Raw genomic sequence first — 20844 nt, 5'->3', positions numbered from 1 at the left:
ATTTCCAACAGGGATTACTGCTGCTAATCTCATGACCCCTTCTAGGTTTTGTTTCCGATCTCCAAAAATAACCAAGTCTAATCACAGACGTTTAGCCTTCTGGATACCCCTCTCCCCACCCTTGTGTGCATCTTCTTCATCCGGTTTTCCCTACAGCTTGTCTCTGCAATTGCTGTATTGAGGAAGGTGGCCCCATTTATCAGGGCTACCAGAACCCAGGCTTGGCTCTATTTAATCCCATTTGTCCTTGATGGCCTCCATTGCAGCTATAGCAAGTACACATGACAGCGGCTTAAAATGTCACAAACACACGGTCTTGCAAAGCTGAAGATCAGCATCCGGCAGTGGGACTCGCTACTTGATCTGCAGGACCTCTCTTTCCTGAAGCTTTTGGAGCCAGTCTTGGGGCTTTCCTTGGCTCTCAGTTTCTTCGTCTCTCTTTCAATCCAGCACAACAGAGGCATCAACTTCCATTTCATCTTCCCAGCTCATTCTGTCTCCTCCTCTTCTGGCTGCTTCTTCCAGCTTTTTTTTTTTTTGATTTATTTTTATTTTATGTTCACTGGTGTTTTGTCATGGGTGTCAGATCCCATGGAACTCAAATTATAGACAGTTGTGAGCTGCCATGTGGGTGCAGGAATTGAACTCACGTCCTCTGGAAAAACAGGCAATGGTCTTAACCACTGAGCCATCTCTTCAGCCCCCTCTTCCAGCTTTTAAGAGCTACCCAGATGGCTGCCCACATCCACAAAGGTCCCCAATCTGATCTGAACAGTCCTACAGAGACATTGGCCTACAACCGCCACCAGTAAGGCATAGGATATCTCACATGTACAGACTCGGGGTTAGCATGAGGATTTCTGCCACCCTGGTTGTTAGGGTCAGAGTCTGGGCCCTGGCCGCTCTAACGACCTGTCCTCAAATGGCCAATTCAAGAAATAAGTAATAGTAAAAACTATTCAATGTGGCCACACTGGAAAGAAGAACAAAGAGTCTAGGGACTCCTCAGATTCATGTTATGGATCCAACACGAGGTTTAAGGGTAAACAGAGCAGGAAGGTACATACGACTCACTAGTTCTGATCAAAGTCTGGTCCCACGCTTCAGTGATCTATCACTGCCTGCTGCCAAGGGGCTGACATTTGTCAGAACTGTGTGAAACTTCTAAGAGACACCTTCCTCTGGTTGGCACCAGACTCCAACTTTTCCTTGTTCTAACATGACAATCCTCGGGAAATTCCAGTTTCTGAGGTCTATTGTTCCAATAGTCAGCTGGTTAAGGGAGGCACGGGTCTCCTCTCTTTAGAACACCCTCATTTCAGACAGCAACAGTCACACTCCTTCAGGGCCCGCACAGGGACACAAACAGTGTGCTCCAGAATCTTCTTCCTGCCTCTGCTGCACATTCACGAAAGGGGTGTGGTGGTAGAGGGCACACTCTTCATCCAGAGTGCTCCCTGGTAAAGAGTGGGTATTGTCATGAGTCTAAGGGGTCTCCAGGAAAGGCCTGGCTCCTGCTCTGGAGTTGTGGAACACAGTTGTGGGGGCCCGACCTGCAGTGCATAGCTCTGGCTACACCCACTGTCCTTCCAGGTTCTAGGTGTAGCCAGGACGGGGACAAGGAGGAGAAAGGAATGGCTCTCGTCAGAGAAGCGCAATGAAATAATCCTGCCACCAGCAACAAGGCGTTCAACTCCAGCAGCTTTACAGCCTCCGACACGGACTGAGTGTCATCCGGCCCTCACTTTGCTCACCATGAAACAAAGAAGCCTTTGTGCATTCATTCAGCTCCACAAATAAACCCAAGCAGATCGAACAAAGGGCAGGAAACTGCGAGACCAAGCAATAGGGTCCGGTCTATCCTTCAGCGGGTGGGAAGGTGACACCAGGAGACCTGTGGCCCTGTGGACTCAGCATCAGACCCGGGCTGGGAAGGTGAGCCCAACAAGCATGCCTTGACACAGCCTTCTGCTAATAGTTTTTAAACTAACAAACAAAACTCAACAGGGCTGCCTTGTCCCATTCAACTCCTGTAAATTATTGACTCCCCACTCAAAACAGCTTAATCGCCGCCGACTTATCGCTGTGACAGCTCTAAACAGGTCTGACCTCTGTGGATATGACCATTATATGTGAAGCCCCGACTTTCCCAGAAACAACAAACACATCCCCTCTCATGGGTGAGGGAACGAAAGTTAATTAAGCCAAGGTGAGTCCAGGGTCTTCCAGGGGAGCTTCATCAGCTCCCAGTGGCTGCTGCCAACCATCTTGGACGTTTCTGGGCTTCAGCTACTCTCTGCCTCACCTGTCTTCTGCCTACATGCCCTGTCCTACTAAGTCACATGAATGCTGTTACATGCAGTTACACTGGACCATGGGCTCAACCCACTCCAACATGACCTCATGTACCCTGTGTCCACAGAGAGCTGTTGTGGTCTGTGTTGGTGCTTTAGTCTTGGAGACTAAAGCTGTTGGTGCTATCAGGAGGGGCTAAGTGGGACCCTGAGAAGGAGGAGTCTCATTGCTATCAAACTTGGAGATTGCAGCCTGAGCCTCAAGTCAGGCTTGGCCACCCATCATCAATAAACTGATTAAAAGAGTCATTTAAGAGTGGAAAGTAGAAAGCAGGTTTATTTAAAAACTATTTTGGGACAAAGAGATCTAGTGACCCCCATCCCCCAAAAAATCCCATCTGAATCTCATTTTAGGGGTCCCAAAATGAGAGTGCAGTTTAAATAAGGGACTGGGGCTCTGCACATCTGAGAGGTCTTGGTCAAGGTGTGGTCCTGCCCAGCCCCAGCGCATCATTGTCAGGCTTCAGTCTCCTCCTGAAGAGCGCTCAGACAAGTTGTTAAGCCTGTGTGACATATCTTTCGGGGAGGCAAGCCCCTCCACACCCCACACCCCACATACACTCTTTTCTTCTCCCCGCGTGAGATTCCCACCCTTTGGAGTCCACTGTTTCAGTAACTGGACGATCAGACTGAGAGGCGTAAGTGTCTCTAGAACATCTTCATTGCTGCCAGGCCAGTTAGACTATGAACTAAGCAGCTGGCTTCCACCACATGCTCCATCCATGATGTTCTGCCCGAGAGCAATGGAATGAAGCCAGATGGGCTGAAACCCCTAAAGGTACGTGCCCAGGAAAAACCATCCCTTCTTGCGCTGATTCTTTTGGGTATTTTGTCATGGCGGCACAAGGATGACTAACACAGGTCTCATTGGGAAGTACTGGAGCCTAGGACTCCAACGTATCTTTTAGGAGCCACTGCTCAGTCCCTATACTCGGTAACCTTCATCCTTGGGGAGCCGAGTCCTTTAAAGCTTAGATCCTCTCTTCCCAGAATGGCTCTCCACGAAGTCTTTCCTCAATGTCTCCACACTGCCTCCATGTATCCCACCTCCACAGTGCAACAGCCTCGCTGCCCTGGCTACCCAATGCCTGGACACTGAAGCCAGATCTCTCAGCACCTTGTCCACAATTCATTACATGGCCTTCTTGTCACCAAGTCACTCCATTTTCCTAAGAGAGCTGATGGAAAACACAGCTTTTTCTCTAGAACATACAGACATTCCAAGTGTCTACAAATACCAGATAGGTAATGAACGAACAGAGCTACTGAATGAGGCTGTACATGGCAGAGACCAAGTCTCCCCTTGGTAAGGACAGATTGACAATTGCAGCCAGTGACTAACAGCTGGGTATATCAACCGGACTCTGCAAAGATGAGAATTTTCCAGAGAAACAGGGCATTCCGAGTGTTCGGTGTTGGCGACCGACCTCCATTTATTTTAAGCAGCCATGGTTAAGTGCACACACCTGCAGGCTGCCCATCCACAATGTCCGCCTTTCCTTACCTAATGTCTCAAGAACAGATGGAATACTCAGCTTTCCATGCCTTCTGTCAATTTCTCTATAGGTTTTTCCACATGGGAATACTTTGCTTCCCCGACCTGGCCACAAACAACCCGTCTGTTGAGGGTTAACCTCTACTCTCTCAGCCCTCATCCTCTCATTTGAATACTCAATGGACCCGCGCCGGAGAGCCAAATGACTGTGTCCGGTGGGTTCTAGGCGAAGGGGCAGTGAGCCAGCGAAGATCATCTGTCCTGGGGTGAACCTGAGCCATGCATGTGTCGGGAGCCAAGAAGGAACCTGAGTGATGGATGGTGAGGGCGGACTTGGTAGAGAGAAAAGCCCGGGGGCTGTGGGCATTGCACGGGCACAGCAGAAGGGGCGGAGACTACCCAGTGCCAACATGGACAGACAGCTGACTAAGCACAGGGTGGATCAGTGGTTCCCAACCTGTGGGGAGCGACCCCTTTGGGGGCTGAATGACCCCTTCAAAGGGGTCACCTAAGACCATTGGAAATATCAAATATTGACATTATGACGTATAACAGTAGCAAAATTACAGTTATGGAGTAGCAACAAAAATAACTTTAGGTTGGGGGTCAGCACAGCGTGAGGAACTGAGTTCAAGGGTCATGGCGATAGGAAGGTTGAGAGCCACTGCCCTAGATAAACACAAGGGGAGGCGGAAAAGTTAAACAGGAAGTGGGGAATGTAAGTGGGAAAGACATGAAACCTTAATTCGGCCTGAAATAATTTCACTATGAAGGCAGCCTTTGAACACAGATCTGACGGGGTGAGGGAGGTGACCCAAGAGAGAAAATGGAGGAGCGCAACAGGCTAAGACAAGGATCTACAGCAGCCCTGAGGAGGAGCCATTCCCGACGGCCAGGACAGCAGGCAGGTCAGTGGAGAAAGCTCAGCGGAAACAAGGTGATGCACCACACAGCCATAGTGGGGAAAACTTTCCCTGATGGCTTCAGTGTTCTGGTGCAATGAGGAGCCAGGCGGGTGAGGCGTAAGGGGTGAGGGGTGAGGGTGAGGGTGAGGGGTGTGTGGTGAGGGTGTGGGGTGAGGGTGTGGGGTGAGGGTGAGGGATGAGGGGTGGGGGATGAGGGGTGAGGGTGACGAGTGAGGGGGGCAAAGCAGAGAAGGTGAGGGGAGGATGAGTGGTGCTCAGGGTCCTGGCTGAAAAGGCAACTGGACTCGGAGATTGTGAGCAGAACACGAGACCTACTGTCTTAATTAGGGCTTCCATCGCTGTGAAGAGAGACTATGACCACGGTAATTCTTATAAAGGAAACCATTTAGTTGTGGTGACTGCTTACAGTTTAGTCCAGAGGTTTAATCCATTATTGTCAAGGTGGGAAGCGAGGCCGACATGGTGCTAGAGAAGGAACATCTTGACTCAGAGGCAACAGGAAGTGGTCTGAAACACTGAGCATGGCTTGAACATATACGAGACCTCAAAACCCTCCTCCCCAGTGACACACTTCCTCCAATAAAGCCACACCTCTTAATACTGCCACTCCTTTGGGGACCATTTTCTTTCAAACCACCACACCCACTCAAATGGCAGAGTGGTATCTCAATAAACTTCCAACCTCAGAAACAGTTCAGTCATGGATGACAAGAGTTAATCAGGGACCAGGCTTGGCCAAGTGTGTGGGACCAGGAAGATGAGGCATAGGAGGGCAGGGCATAGTGCAGGGCTGGTCTCTGCCCTCCTAAAGAAAAGACAAGGTTGAGGCCCTGGAGTGGGAGACTGTGAAAGACAAAGGCTCAAGGAGTCTCCAACCCACCCATCAGGGCCAAAAATGGCAGCAGATGGGCAACAGAGAGACCGACCACAACCAAGATGGAGCTGGGAAGGGCAGACTGTCTAACACAGATGACAGAGATGCCAGGAAGTGGCTGTGGGAATTAAAAAGCTAGGGCAGAGAGGGATCTTCTTAGTAGAGCAAGGTCCCAAGAAGGATCACCAACACAGAGAATGGAGACATCAAGCATGGAGATGGGACTCACTGAGAAAAGGACACTGGGTAAGGTGGGCCACAGCAGCAAAGCAGCTGAGGCTGGGTGTCCAGCCTCACGATGACTGCAGTGAACAGCTCTTTCTAAAATCACTTCTCTATGGGTTGACTTTTGGTCCTGTTTCCCTGGCAACTTAAGTGATGTTGTCTATGTCTCTCAACATGGTTTATGCTAAACCTGGTCTCCATAGTTAAAAAGTTAAGAGAAAGGACCAGTGAGCTGCAAATGAAGGACAGGGCTGCGAGGGCCACGTGCAGACCAGAGAAGGCCCTGGGAGCTCCATGCTTGTGCAATTCCAAGGGATCAAAGATTCATCCCCAAGCACAGTCAATGTGTATCCTCAGGATTCTGGTTGCCAGGATACAGCTCTGGGGCAAGAGCATCCTGAGGTAAGAGGTGGTTTGGTGGGATGGTCATCCCCTCAGCTATAGCCATCTTCTCATTGGAAGAACCAGGCCAGTCCAAGCACACTCTTAGGAAGAAGGAGGCCAAGCCAGGTCCAGAGTCAAACTGCAGTTACTCTTTCTACAATCTTTTCCACAATTACATCCCAGAAGGAACCACCAGCAAGCCCTTCCCACAGGTTAGAAAAATAAGCTGTCAACTGAATGCTGCTGGCAGCCCAAGACTGAAGGACCACTCAGACCACATGCCCAGGCTGATGTGACACCACTTTCTTGGGTTTCAGGGTCTCAAGAGGACACATGAATCCCATGTGTGGACGCTGTTCAGTGGTGACGGCTCCTTCCCAGTTATCAGGCGCCGGAACCTCTCTTACAGTGGGCTCTGGGGCTCAGAGAGGCTGCGGGAAGGGTTGCTAAGCACAGTGGAAATCAAAACATCTGTTTGAAACAGAAGCTGAGGCCAAGACAAAAGCCAACCAGCCAGACAGTCAGCTGCTGAGACACATTCCTATCTTCCCCACTGTCTTTCTCCAGGCCACAAAGAGCTCTGGAGAGAGGGGCATCAAAAGCAGCAAATGCTCAACCTCCACCAGCTGTGCGGCTGTCTCCGCCCAGAACGGGGAGAAAGCAGCATCTCCTACACTCACAGTCGGAACAGGCTCTGGATGGGGACCCCTCTTCCCACATTCTCCACTACTCTCCTTCCTCCTTCAACCTCACCCACCCCAGCCCTTTGAAGATCTATCAGCTTGGATGAGGTAGCTAGGTCAAGAGGGTTTAAACCAGTTCTGTACATGATAGCTGGAGCACAGGGCTAACCAGAGTCTGGGAATCGGGGGAGGCAATGTGTACCTTAAAAAAACAACCTGACTCAGGACTGGGCAAAAGTTCGCCCAAGGAGAAGAGAAGTCAGCCCTGAGCTGTTGATGCAGCTTCTTACACAGAGCAGTAGGGGCCAACAGGAACAAGGAAAACAGGCAGACACACCTTTCTCCGTGTGTGCACTGTCTCTAGAGACTTGGGGGATCTTCTTGAACTGTGTGTTATGACTGGGCCACCTACTCCTGGAGCAGGGCTCCAATCAGCCCTTCTTCACACTAGATCCTTCCTTTGGGTCCCAAGTAGCTACTGACCCACTGGGTCCCCACGCCTTGGCCTAGCAAATGGAGGCTTGGCTCCGGCCCGCTCTTCCAGTTTGTCCATGTTTCTTCCTGAACAGACCAGCCAAACTGGTTCCTGGGTTCTTCCCCACCTCTTCCTTACTGGGGTTGTCCCCTGAAGTTCCCTGGGAGGGAACTTATGCCTGCCCAGGAACATTCTCACTCACCCCCTGAGAAGCCCTGGGCTGTAATCCACATGGGTGTGGGTGTCCTTGTCCTGCACGAGACAGCAGCGGGGTGTAGGGAGCTTGAGTGGAGGGAGAGACCCGGTCCCTGATCACAGGAGGTTCACAAGCTCCTCCACCAGCCTGCGCTGGTGCTAACTAGACACTGCCAGAGGGAGACGGACAGTGAGGAAGGAGAATGAAGTGTTTGGAAGTCGAGCAAGGAAAGTGCTGGAAGAGCAGAGAAAGACTGCCCAGGAGATAACCGAGGTGGAAGATTCCACAGGGGAGATGCCCCTGGGGCCCTGATGAAAGATTTCAGAGGTGTGGCAAGGGCAGTACCTTGGCTTGGTCTGCTTCAAGAGAGAAGGGTAGCCGGCACAGCACAGACAGATAACAACCCAGAATCTCAGACAACACTTGTTGTAAACTGCTGGCCCGGGCGGTCAGATGGGCTCCTAGCAGCAGCAACCCATCTCCTCCAAGACAGAAGACAAACGGGCACAGACCAATGTCCATCTGCAATTCGCTCCATCAAGTTTAAGCACTAACCACTGGGAAGAACTGCCTTTCATCTAGATGCTCAGGGCAAGGTAGGCTTGTCTTTTTACAGATTTCCTAACCCACAGGATCCTCTAAAGCCTGGCAGGCCCTGCTTCTAACAACAGAGGAAAAATACAGTCCCGAAAGCCCCCGCCCTCCACGACCATGGAGGACTCTGAGGAGTGGCTCTAGGTAGCCAATCGAGTAAGTTCTCAGTCACTTTTAATCAATAACTAAAGTAAAAATTTTATCCTTTTCAAAGATCTCTGATGCGGTTTGACAGTTGAAAGGTTTTGTCATTTTAAAAAGGACAACCTCACCAGTATAACTTCTTACCATGTTCTAAATAAAAGATGTCTTAGGATATACAATTGCAAGTTATTAGGGTGTGAACCTGCAAGTTATCCCATTTCTCTCTCTTGCTGCCGTTCATAGTCTTAACATCATCAATAGAATGCTGATGAGCGATTGATCCAACCCTGGCAGAGCACTGCTGCTGCCGCCGCTGCAAGGTCAAGGTTTTAAATTCTCTTTGGTTGTTTTCTAAAGATACTTCTCATTGTGCAAAAACACCGGTCACAGTCATTCTGACATAAATTGCTGCTGTTTATACAACGTATGTATCTAAAACTTATGTTTTCACAAACTCAAAGAATTCTTGTGAGTTCCAGGGAGTTGAACCTAAGAATCCTTAGAGAGGTCAGATACACCCCTCTCAATTCCCTAGTCCTGATTTTTTTTTTTTCCTTCTAAACTTAACCTTGTCCTCTGCTCTGCCAACACCTGACAAGGTCTATGAGACACCGGATAATTCCACACCACAAATCCTGGACAGGAGTAAAGTGACTAATTACCCCAGGATGTGACCAGTACCCAGCTTTCTCAGGCTTCCCAAGAAAGACTTTGACACCCACAAATAAGCAGGAAGCAGTCTTGAGAACCCGTTGTTCCAATTCCTCAACCTTCCATGCCTAACTCCCCGCCTTTTTATTATAAGAGAAAGGCGGGAATGTTGTAATCTTCTGGCCTGCCGGGTCACCTGGGAACCCTGTCCCTTTAAGAGACAAGCCCCACCCACTCCCAATCTCCCTCTTCCTGCCTCAGAGGCAAGCAGATCTCCTATAGTCCCAGCCTCAGTCTGGCCATCTGGAGGTTGTGACTAGAACCTAAAAAAGGCAAGACCAGCCTGGGCTTGTCTAGAAGTCTTGAGGACCCACCCAGGGAGCCAGTACAATGTCCTGGGGAAGGTGGGGGTTAGGCTCTGGGGAGGGAGACAGATGTGAAGGCACAGCTGCAGGCCCAGGTGAGCTTGGCGACTGACAAAGTCCGCTGGCAGCCACCCTCCATGTGACTCATGGGAGAGCCAAAGATCAAGGAGGCCAGAGGCGGGAGACTCAGCCTGCAGCCCAGCAGCTATGATCACACTCAGATGGCCATGCCAGGCAGAGCTCACTGTGCCAGCACCATTGTTAGGGCCGTTTGAACGTCTCCTTTTGAGAATCAGCTATTTCCCTGCCAGTTCTCCCTGTCCATCTGTCCTGCGCTCTATAGGCCTTCTATGCCGCAACGCTCGCTCTTTGGCCCTTTCTGAGTCTAAGGGCTGCAGATTCTTTCTGGCTAGTGCTATTTTCTAATTTAAGGCATCTTGTCATACAGCACAGTGTGAAATTTTCATGTAGTCAAATCTATGAGTATGACCCAGGGTGAGAGACAGACATGCTCTACCCTCCCCAGGAAAATTCACGGACACACAGACGTGGTGTTTGTCTACTTTTATATCTGTATATGTCAACAAAGTATTTCTCCAATCTTTCTAGCTTTCTGCTATGTTCTCTGAATTTTATACTTTACTTTAAAAGTCTTTCTGTATCATAAAACTGGAAAGGCATTGTCTAAATTTTCTTCTACGGCTTTGAAAGCTGGGTTTCTTAAAATATTTAATAAGCTCTTACCCATCTCTGTAATTTATTTATTTTAACGTCTTACTTAACATGAGAGTGTAGCTAAGTGTATGGGGAGGCATGCCCAAAGGCTCAGCAAAATCGTTTGCTCCTGGATGGCCTAACCCTGAACCCTGGTGCTGTGGTTTGGATACCATTTGTTTCCTGAAGGCTCGTGTGCTGGAAGCTGGGTTCCCATGAGGCAGTGCAGAGAAGAGGTGGAACTTTCAGAGGTGGAGCCCAGCAGTAAGTAATCTGTTGTGACTTCACAACTCTGGTCCAAAGGTGCGGACTGATCTCAAAACTGACAGTGAAGTGAACTGGTGTGAAAGAGAAAGTCTGATTTCTCTCTCAGGCTTCCTTCTCCCCGCCTCACACACACACAACACATACACACCCTGCCACGTGACACTATCACATAGTCCTCTCTCATCACAGGCTTGGGCCTCCAGAATTATGAGCTACATAAACACTTCTTTTCTTTATAAAGTTGCTACCCTCAGGTAATTTGTTATAGCAACAGAAAATGAACCAAGACCCCTGGCAACCTCATAAAGGTAGAATGTCTAGGGCCACTGAATGTCTAGGGTTTCTGCTTCCCAGAGCTAGGACTATAGGCGAATGGCGGGCCTGGATGTTTTCACATGGGTGCTGGGGATCTGAGCTCAGGTCATTCTATCGAATAATCAAGCCTGTCCCCCAGCCCAAGTGAGTACCTTTCTCATAAATGAAAACAATCCATCAACACAAATCTGCTTAAGACTAAAGCAATTCTCCCATAAAAGTCTGTTTAAGGCTAAAGCAATCCATCAACACAAGTCTGTTTAAGGTCTTAAGAGAGTTTTGAATGAGTGCTGCCCCCGCAATATGCTCGGGTGTTTGAAACTTGGTCCCCAGCTGGTGAAACTCTTTGGAAATATTAAGACATCTTTAAGAGGTGGAGGAGCCTTTCGGGGGATGGACACCTCTGGTAGGGCTTTGAGGGGTTACAGTCTCACCCCCCTTCCCATTTGTTCTCTCTGCTTCCTGCTGGTGAGTGGAAATGCGACCAACTTCCTGCTCAAGCCACCTGCTGCCACCTCTCCCTGTCATTTGACTCACTCTGAGCCATAAAACCAAAAAAGAATCTATAAATTGCCTGATCACAGTTTTTATCATAGCAACAAAGAATAAGTAAGAGAGGCCTTTATCTGACTGCCCTGTGCTGGCGGCCTATGTCATTGCTGGGCTTTAGAAATGGTTTTTTATTTTATTTTATTTTATTTTTGATCTGGTAGACTTGTCAGCCACCAATCATTTTCAAACCTTCTGGCCTAGCTCTCTCCCACACCACCCGACAGTGTAGATGGAGGTTCTCCCACACCCAACAGTGTAGACGGAGACTCTCCCACCCTCGACAGTGTAGACAGAGACTCTCCCACACCACCCGACAGTGTAGACGGAGACTCTCCCACACCACCCGACAGTGTAGATGGAGACTCCTACACCACTCGACAGTGTAGACAGAGACTCTCCCACACCACCTAACAGTGTAGACAGAGACTCTCCCACACCCGACATTGTAGACGGAGGTTCTCCCACACCAAGACGGTATACTGAGTAAGACACGTGATGCCCCAGGCCTGTTTCCACATACCATGCTTCAATATTGACCATCTTCTCCTGTAAAGTAGCATGTTCGTGAACCATGACTCAGGGTAGGGTCTGGAAACAGAGGTGACAGACTACCCACAGCTTTGGAGGCCGACTGGAAAGGGCCACTCTTCCTTGCTGGTGAAGGGCAGGCGTGTTTTGGCTTATGTGAGCCCAGGAAAGGTGGGTGGTGAGGAAGGAAAAGTGAGAAGGGTGGAAGCTACAGGGTCCTGCAGGCTTCAGGGCTACTGCATGGGGGGTGGGGGATGATGAGGGAGGCAGCTGGTAGGACCAGTAGGAAGCTGCTGCCCAGTCCAGGAGAGAGCCAGAGTAGTTAGGTGACGGCAGCAAGCGAAGGCTTGGTGTAATTAGCAGTGTATTTTATTTTATTTTATTTTGGTTTTTCGAGACAGGATTTCTCTGTGGTTTTGGAGCCTGTCCTGGAACTAGCTCTTGTATTTTAATGTGAGAACGGTGAGGCCTGTGGGAAGGCTGGCTGAGGCGAGGAAAAGAGGAATCAGGATGTCTATCAGCTTTCTGTCACACGGGATTGCACTGGGACAGGCCAGTCTGTGTGGGAGGAGTACCAAGTGTACATCAAACTCCTGTTTGAACTCAGCTGAATTTTGCTCCTGGTGTCCTCCTAAGAACACGGTGTTCTTCTCGTGGATCACAGCTTCAGTACGGCAGTCATGCCGGGAGAGGAATCTCTTCCTCCTGGATCCTCTAACTGGCAAATGAGGGCAGAGGGGAAGGTGACTGAGTTTTATCTGATGCCACTGGAAAGCGGTCACTTTATGAGCTCACCCGGCTAAGGAGCCATCACCCAGTTTATCTCACAGCTCTGAGGGTTATCGGTCACCCCAGTTTCCTTCCAAGTTGCTGATAAAATACCCTGAGATCAAAGCAACGTTAAGAGTTTATTTATTCTGATTACAATTCCAAGTTAGAGTCACAGTCCCCCGTTTTGGGGAAGCCCAGGCAGGAACCTGAAGCAGCTATCACAGCAGACCCACAGTCAGGAGCAGGGGGGAATTCATGGTCCTAGGGCTGAGCTCACTTTCTCCTCTTACAGCCCAAGAGCCCCTCGCCCAGGGAATGGTGCCACCCGCAGTGGGCGAGTCTTCCACCTCAATTAATGCAGTCAAGACACCCACTCCTCACCACCCAGACATATGCACAGACCAACCTGACCTAAACAGTCTCTCACTGAGACTGTCTCCTCAGGCAGTCCTAGATTGTGTCAAGGTAGTGACAAAACTAACCATCAAATCAACACTTTCCACTCTGGTTTGACCTCCAGCACACTCGTGTGTCTGTTCATCTGTCTCCTGGAGGATGCCAAACAGCTCAGACATGACTGTCCTTCCACTCCCAGGCACCTCAGGACCAGATCCAAGAGCTTCTTAGTGTCCACGATGGACATCAACACCTTAAGTTCCTCATAATTTCCCTGGGAAAGAAGACAGCCAGGAAGCAAACAGCATGCTGGATACCCAGGGAAGTGATGGAAGCGCCGCCAAAGCTCACACCTTCTTGAGCAAGCACCCTCAAGTTTTTCTTCTGAGCCTATTTGCTCTATCCTGCAGCTCATGTCCCACTACCACGAGTGACAGCATCTTCATTGGTCATCCCTGCCTGCAGGAGCCAGCTGGGCTCCACTGGACCCCTCGGCAGGAGCCAAAGAACAGCAGCCTTCTTTGAAAAATAATGTTCTTAAAAGATCCCTGGTGAATCTAAGTTCATATAATGTACAGCTCATTAAAACATACAGAAAAAGGTATCTTACATGCCCAGACACACAAACTATCCCCTCTCCAGTCAAAGGGCAATCGGTTACTTTGTCATGAAAGGTATCTGTCTTAGTTACTTTTCTATTGTCATGACAAAACACCATGACCAAGGCATAAAAAAAGCATGAATTTAGGGCTCATGGATCCAGAGGATTAGAGTCCCTGACTATCGTGGCAGGAAGCACAGATCAGCAGGCAGGCGTGGTGCTGGAGCAGCAAGCCGAGAGCTTACATCTGATGCGCATACATGGGGGCGGGGGGGGGGGGGGAACGTGCTCTAACTGGGATGGCAACGCTTTCGAAAACTCGAAGCTATCTCCAATAACACACCTCCTCCAGGGACCACAACTCCTAATCCTTTCTAGACAGTTCCATTCACTGGGGACTAAGCATTCAAACATGTGTGACTATTGGGACCTGTCTCTTTCAAGTCACCACAGCAGCTAGGCTCACCACTATCTCACCAATGCCACGCCCTGCCCCCAAGTCACTTTATTCTTAATTTTATGCCATAATGAAAATGTAGTTTTAAGAACAGACACTGGCGAGCAAGTGTGTATGTGTGTGTGTGTGTGTAAACACGCAGAGCCTAGAGGTTGACATCTGGGTCTACTCTCCTCTTCATCTGTGTTTTAACGAGACTCTAATAGAGGCTCTGGTTATAGTTTGCAGTAGTATAGTATAGTATAGTATAGTATAGTATAGTATAGTAATGTTTGCCCAGCATGCTCAAGGTCCTGAGCTTAGCATCTAGCTCTGGAAAAACAAATCCCATCTTAGGTTAAAGCCTGGGCTATGTAATGAACCTCAGACTGGGCTGGGTACACACCCACTACTAAAAAAATAAAATTGCAAAATTTTAAATTGCAAAATCTAGCGGCTGCCAGAGCATTCACAAAATGAACATGGTTCATCACACAGTCACACAAAGGCTGAGAGGCTGGAACTGTAGTCATTCGGTAGAATATGGGATGACAGCTCAGTCCCCAGCACTGCAGAACCCAGCATGGTGGTGGACTTCCCAGCACTCGTGAGGCGGAGGTAGGAGAAGCAGAAATTCAAGATCATCTTCAGGAGGTCAAAGCCAGCCTGGCTGTATGAGAGCTTGTCTCAAAACAACAAAAACCAAGGCGCTCCAAGGGGAACTTTAGCTGCTAAGTAGCACCGAATGGCCTTGAACTCTCAGCTCTTCTGTCTCAGTTGTCCACATTCTGTCATTACAGGTCTGTGCTGCCACCCGGCGCTGCTATGGTTTTAAGGGTTTTGTTAGTTGCCGGATGGAGGACACGGTCTTAGGTATTTTCATTGTTTCAGAAGCAACACAAAATGACAATGAAGCCTGCATCGGTGTCCTGGGTTCAGCTCATATCTCAAAGCCTCAACAGGTAGTTTCTTTGCCAGATCACTACTTAGAATTTGGATTTTAAGATTTGAATCTTAAGATTCAAAGTCTGAGCAGTGAAACCGCGAGACAAGTGAACTACTGAAGGTACTTGTGCCTTTTAAAAAAGGCGGGGCGGGAGAGATAGTGGGCAGCCTGACTCCATCTCCCAGGGATCTGACACCTTTTGACCTCAAGGGGCACCTGCGCACAAGTGGCTCACACAAACATACACACATCCACAAAAATAATCTTAAAAAAAAAAGACAAATGGAATCTCAACCTAGGAGAGACAACGCAGGCTGTAATTAGCTCCAGATTGTGAATCTAAACCACAGGATTAACTGACTTCCCTGGGGGGGAAGAACAGCTCAGGGAGGCAAAGCTCTACTCTGGTGTCTTCTCCCAAGTTAGTGACTGGGAAAAAAGCTTCGCCACTTAAAGTGTGGTCTGAGGACCAGCAACTTTAGAAATACAGAAATACAGGGGGTTTGTTTTTTGTTTTTTAAGACAGGGTTTCTCTGTGTAGCTTTGGAGCCTGTCCTGTCACTTACTCTATTGACCAGGATGGCCTCGAACTCACAGAGATTCGCCTGTCTCTGCCTTCCAAGTACTGCGCCACCTGGCAACAGCTTGGTAAGAGAAATACAGATTAACAACACTGCTCCCAACCCTGCCCCTACCCTACTCTGCCCTGCCCTGCCCCATCCTGCTCCCGCCCTGTGCTCCTGCCCTGTCCCATCCCGCTCCCGCCCTGCGCTCCCGCCCTGCCCCAAGGCTGACTGCATTTCAAGATCCCGGAAGCTGTGGATGGAGAATCAGGGTCTTTGCAACACTGCTGTACCAGTCTTGCTGGTTTCTGTCTAGCAGAGAAGGGACCCAAAGCCAATCCTGAAAGCTAAGTTGTCCCCTTACCTGGTTCCTGTGGTCACAACAGCCATCGCTTTCCCTAACAAATGCACACCAAGGTCCGGATGCCGGAAACCAGCATCTGTCTCTCATCCTGAAGGACCCACAGCTCTGATACATGGCTTCTAGCTCGGGATCTGCTTCCTCCCAGGAAGAGATGGTATCTGAGACCCCGTAGCAGACCAAAAGCTTGCAACCCAGATAGCAAGGCAGGTTCTCCAGGTCATGGCCTTGTGTCCCATTGTCCCAGGCTGCCTTGAAGAGGTCAGCTTTACCATGTGGAGCAGCCTTCTCTGCTAGGGAACACTGATGGGCCAGGCAGACAACAAGCGAGGGGTTTGCTGAAGGGACAGACGGTCGATTGTAGTTTAATTTCTCCGGGTAAAGATTTCCAATAACCTGAATCAATATAGTCACCTGTACTCTGCCCGCACACAACAGTGGCCCTGATGGGAATGAGGAATTCTGCATTGGCTGCCAGGCTCATCCACCTGGCTCCTCATCTTAATCTTGATAGGACAATGGGGCCGGCTGCGTCTCCTGGGCCTGAGCATCTGCGACAAATAGTATACTTCCACTACCAGCAAAGCCCATAGCAGCCCTGCAGCAGCGTGGACATGTGGCTCTGAGCCTCCCAAGACCTGCCAGGCCGGGACCTGTTCTTGGGACATATGTTACCTCACCTAAAGTAGACACCATCTGAGGGCAGACAGGAGCTGGCCTGCACGCTGGGCATGGGGCCAGGAGAGCAGCAGAGATGACCGTCAGACATGGCAGACCTCCCCAGGGAATCCCATTTTCCTCCAAAAGCTGCTTTTAGATTAAACTCAGACCTCTGTGTTCATACGTCAGTACCGTGGGTCATCCAGGCCACCAGAACAAGTTGCTGCCTGTCCTCTGAGGCTAATGAACTCCTGGAGAATCTTGGTCTGAACCATCTGTTAGACCAGGAAACTTCAGGAGCAAGTAGCACCCTGCCAGCCGCATCTGTCCAAGTACAGACAGGTACGGCCTGCCAGGTGCACCTAGCCTTCCCACACGAACCCTATGCAAAGATGCCGGTGCCCGCCTGGCACCGCCTTTGTGGAAAGCACAGCTCGGAACACCTGCCTGGCAGAGCATCCCTCTCCTGGAACAGGCTAAGCAGGGAGAGGAAGGACCAGACGGTCGGTCCCTACAGTGTCCACCTCACTTAGGAACTTCTTCCACAGCTTGGGACGACCCAGCCCCACATCTCATCTGACTCGGTCCTCACACCCCAGTGCCTCTGGGAAGCCTGGGGTGACAGCATTGCTCTTCATGAGCGTCTTAGCTATTGCTCTACTGCTGCGATGGAACGCCATGGCTAAAGCGACTTTCATGTTTGTTTGTTTATTTTCTTTTGGCTTTTCCAGACAGGGTTTCTCTGTAGCTTTGGAGCCTGTCCCTGGAACTCGCTTTGTAGACCAGGCTGTCCTCGAACTCACAGAGACTAGCCTGTCTCTGCCTCCCGAGAGCTGAGATTAAAGGTGTGCACCATCACCACCCAGCCCAAAGCAACTTTTAACAGAAAGCATTTAATTGGGGGCCTGCTTGTATTTTAGAGGGTGAGTCCACGCAGGAGGGGTGGGTAATACAGACTTTTGACATTTCCAAGTCCAACCCCGGTGACACGCCTCCTCCAAAAAGGTCATTACCTCCTAATCCTTCCTCAACAGTCCCACCAACTGGGGACTGAGCATTCAAATATTTGAGACTCTGGGGGCCGTTCTTCAAGTCACCACAATGTGGAAACTGTGCTTTTCACTTGGCCTGGAGACTGCATCAGGCTGTCTATGCTAGGACATTCACAGGGACTAGACACAGCTCTGTTCCCCGGGAGTGCAGACTTGAAGCATAAGGTTGGCCTTTAGTAATGTCCCAGCTCTGTTCAAAAAAGCGAATGACTTGCTTCCAAGCAGGAGTCTCTTCTGAAAAAAAGTTTCAGATGAAATCAGCTCAGATCAGATGGACATACTCACCAGGAAGTCTACGGGACCGAACGAGTCATTCTTCAAATATGTATTTGCATATTTTTATAGCAAGAATGGCATTTTACTGGCCATGTCCTCCGAAATGGGCCTTTTACAAATCATAGCCCGCCGCTAACTACAAGTGAAACCTCAGACAAGTTCTTATGCCTCTCTGTGACTCAGTTTCTCCAAGTATAAAATAGAGGTCACTAGTATCATTCTAAGGATTAAATAAATTGATCCATGTAAACCTCTTAGAACAGCATCCAGCTGGTATCATCAAATGTTAGCCGGCTGTTATCAAACTGAACTGTAGTTTATTTCACTGGTAAAGACTTCCGAGCCTACTTGCAGCACAACTCCTCGAAACGAAACAGGCTCACGATCTGTGAGCATTTCCTGTCCTGACTGCTGCAGGCGGAGTTCTGGGTCAAGGCCCTGAATACTTTTGAAGGTTCTCAATCATTATCTAAGTTTTCCTAAAGAATGAGTCCCAGCGAGGTGAAGCCCCTCCAGTAGGGCCTTCAAAATGGGGAGCGCCCTTAGCTGCGCTGTTGTGACTGAGGCCAGAGCCAGCTCGCCTGCAGGCAGCCTTGTGTCCTACAGAGGGGCAAGGAGTTCTGGAGAGTCGACACTTTCAGACACCAACTGGACCAATTTGATTTTTGTCTCTTAGTGGGTTGGCCACCACACTACACAGTCTACCGTGTAGAAATGGTCCAACCTACTTCCCAAGTCTAACTTGGATCAGTTTGTCCAGGGCTTGAAATACAATTCAAGTAAGAGGAGGTGGGGGTGGGAATGGTCTCTGTCCTCATTTGGCAAGATTGCAGAAACTGAGCAGCCAAAAAAAAAAAAAAATCACAGAGGGGAAACTAAACACCCTAGATATGTTCCAGAAGTAGGTCACGGCCCATAGACCGGCACAGGTTCCCAAAGCAGGGCAGCCTTGCAATCTGTAGAGCCCAGGGCAGAGGACCATGGACCTCTGCCCTCCTCTGTTGAACTGTTCTTGTTTTTAATATAGAACTTAAGCAAAACACATTTGGTCCTCCTAGTTTGAGAAGCATAATCCCGTGACTATGAAGGCCAAGTCTAAAATGTAGCCAACGGGCAGAGCCGCCCCAGCCAGGCCCCTTATCTTCTACTGCCTCCCCCACTGGCCTTCTGCTCTTGCCAGAAGTACACACACCTACCCTGGCTCCATCCCTAGGGGCCTACGGTAGGCACCTCCACTGCCTATTCAATCAGGAACCCTAAGAGTCCATCTCTGTAGCAGGTAATAGGCTGGGCAATTTGCACAGGAAGCTGCAGGGTGCTGGGGATCAGGAGCATCCAGAAGGGCAAGCACAGAGGCTATAACCCCTAAGGGCTAGTTCTAATAAAGGGGCCTCTTCATGAGTCCTGACCAAAGCAGGAGTTCTTCAATTAAGAGTCACTAACTCCCAAATGGTAAGAAGCCACTCATGCCATTTCTGCTATGGAAAGCTGTCGAGAAAACTGTGAACTTACACAGCCCGTAGGTGACTACAGTTAGTAACAGTGTGTTGAACACCTCAAAGTGACTGACAGAGCAAATTTAAATTTCTCATCATAAAAAAGTAGTAATTGAAATGATATGTTAAATAGCTTCATTAAGTCATTTCACATTGGATAATGCATTGCATGTATCCTAACATCACTGTGTCCCCATAAAGATGTCAATTTTTAAAATTTACAGCAAAATAAATAATAATAAATAATAAAAGAAATCGAATGGAACTAAGAGCAGGTTGATGGGAAAAAAGTAAAATCTCTCTTGGTACAGAACAAATTAAACTTTAGGAGCTTCTTTTTATCCACAGGAATCGGTAGAAAACATTAACATATTGATAACCACCAATACTACATTTAAGTCTATGAAGGTTGATTTCTTTCCTTCTATTTCTCTGTATGCTTGAACATTTTCACAGTTAAAAGTTAAAAAAAAAAGTTAAAAACAAAATTTTGAGCCCCACTGTCCCAGTGCGAGCTAGTCAGAACTGAAATAATGATTTCACAACAAACAGAGAAACATGCTTGCCTAGTTTTCATGTTTATAAATATGGCGCGGAGAAAACCTGCACAGAAGAAAGGATCCACACACAGTGATGCAGGGCCCATCAGCTGCTGTGACCCTGGCATGGCGCTCAAATCACCCAAGTCAGGACCTTCCCGACTCCACCTCTATTCTGGAGAATCGATACGATGGCCGTTTACTGGTTCTCTGTGATGCTCTTAAGTAGTCGAACTTCAACCCACTGACCGCATAAATTTGGGCTACAGAGCCTGAGAAATTGAACCGTTCTCAAGAGTCCTAGCTGGGCTGGTGGCCACCTCACTAATTCAAGCCAAACCTGGCTGTGGCGTCTATACACATACAGCAGTTAGAGTGGCCAGGAAGCCGCTGTTCATGCACATCCTTCCCCCAAGAAACCCCCAAAATTTAGGAGCACTCACTAATGACTTAAGTCTCTCAAGTTCCCTTCCCCACCTCTCCCAGACTGCCCCCCATCAATAGGGACAAGGCCAGAGGAGGAGGAGGTGGGGTTTAAGTCAGCACACTCAGGTGCGGCACACAGGGCTGCTCCTCAGCTATCCTTCCTGGATACTGTCTGGAGAACCCTGAATTTAGACAGAAGACAGTGGGTATTGTGGTGTCAGCGCTTGAGGATAGAACATCTATCTGTATGCCACGAAGAAAGCTCCAGTTGCTAATTCAGGCTACCCCAAGATTCCAAAAGCCTTCCAGACCTCTTGAGCCTCTGGAAGATCTATCACTGATATCCACAGAAGGCTCTTAAGTGAAGTCTTTAGAAACAGGACTTTGGAATTGTTTCTTTGACAAGCCTCCTGCTAGCAGGCAAGGTGATCTTGCGTGAAGACCATCAGCGAAGCTTGCCTTGGAAGAAGAGGCTAGCTCAGAATAGGCGAGTGTGGGTCACAGAATCCTTCCCTCAACGTTCACACTGCATTAGTTCAATATCCAATCCCAGACCCCTGCTTTCCAAATCGCCTAAAG

The 20844-nt window shown here is 49.1% G+C and overlaps 1 protein-coding gene across 7 annotated transcripts in view; it reads right to left on the bottom strand.

Moving 5' to 3' along the window:
* The window catches only part of Synj2 (synaptojanin 2), a 104531-nt gene that overhangs the window by 80101 nt on the left and 3586 nt on the right, over positions 1-20844 (bottom strand). The window lies entirely within an intron of this gene.

The sequence above is a fragment of the Microtus oregoni genome, unplaced genomic scaffold (assembly GCF_018167655.1).
Source record: "Microtus oregoni isolate MIOR12 unplaced genomic scaffold, Mior012 000033F_ref0000390, whole genome shotgun sequence".
Taxonomy (NCBI): Eukaryota; Metazoa; Chordata; class Mammalia; order Rodentia; family Cricetidae; genus Microtus; species Microtus oregoni.
This window is presented reverse-complemented; position numbering and strand designations above follow the sequence as displayed.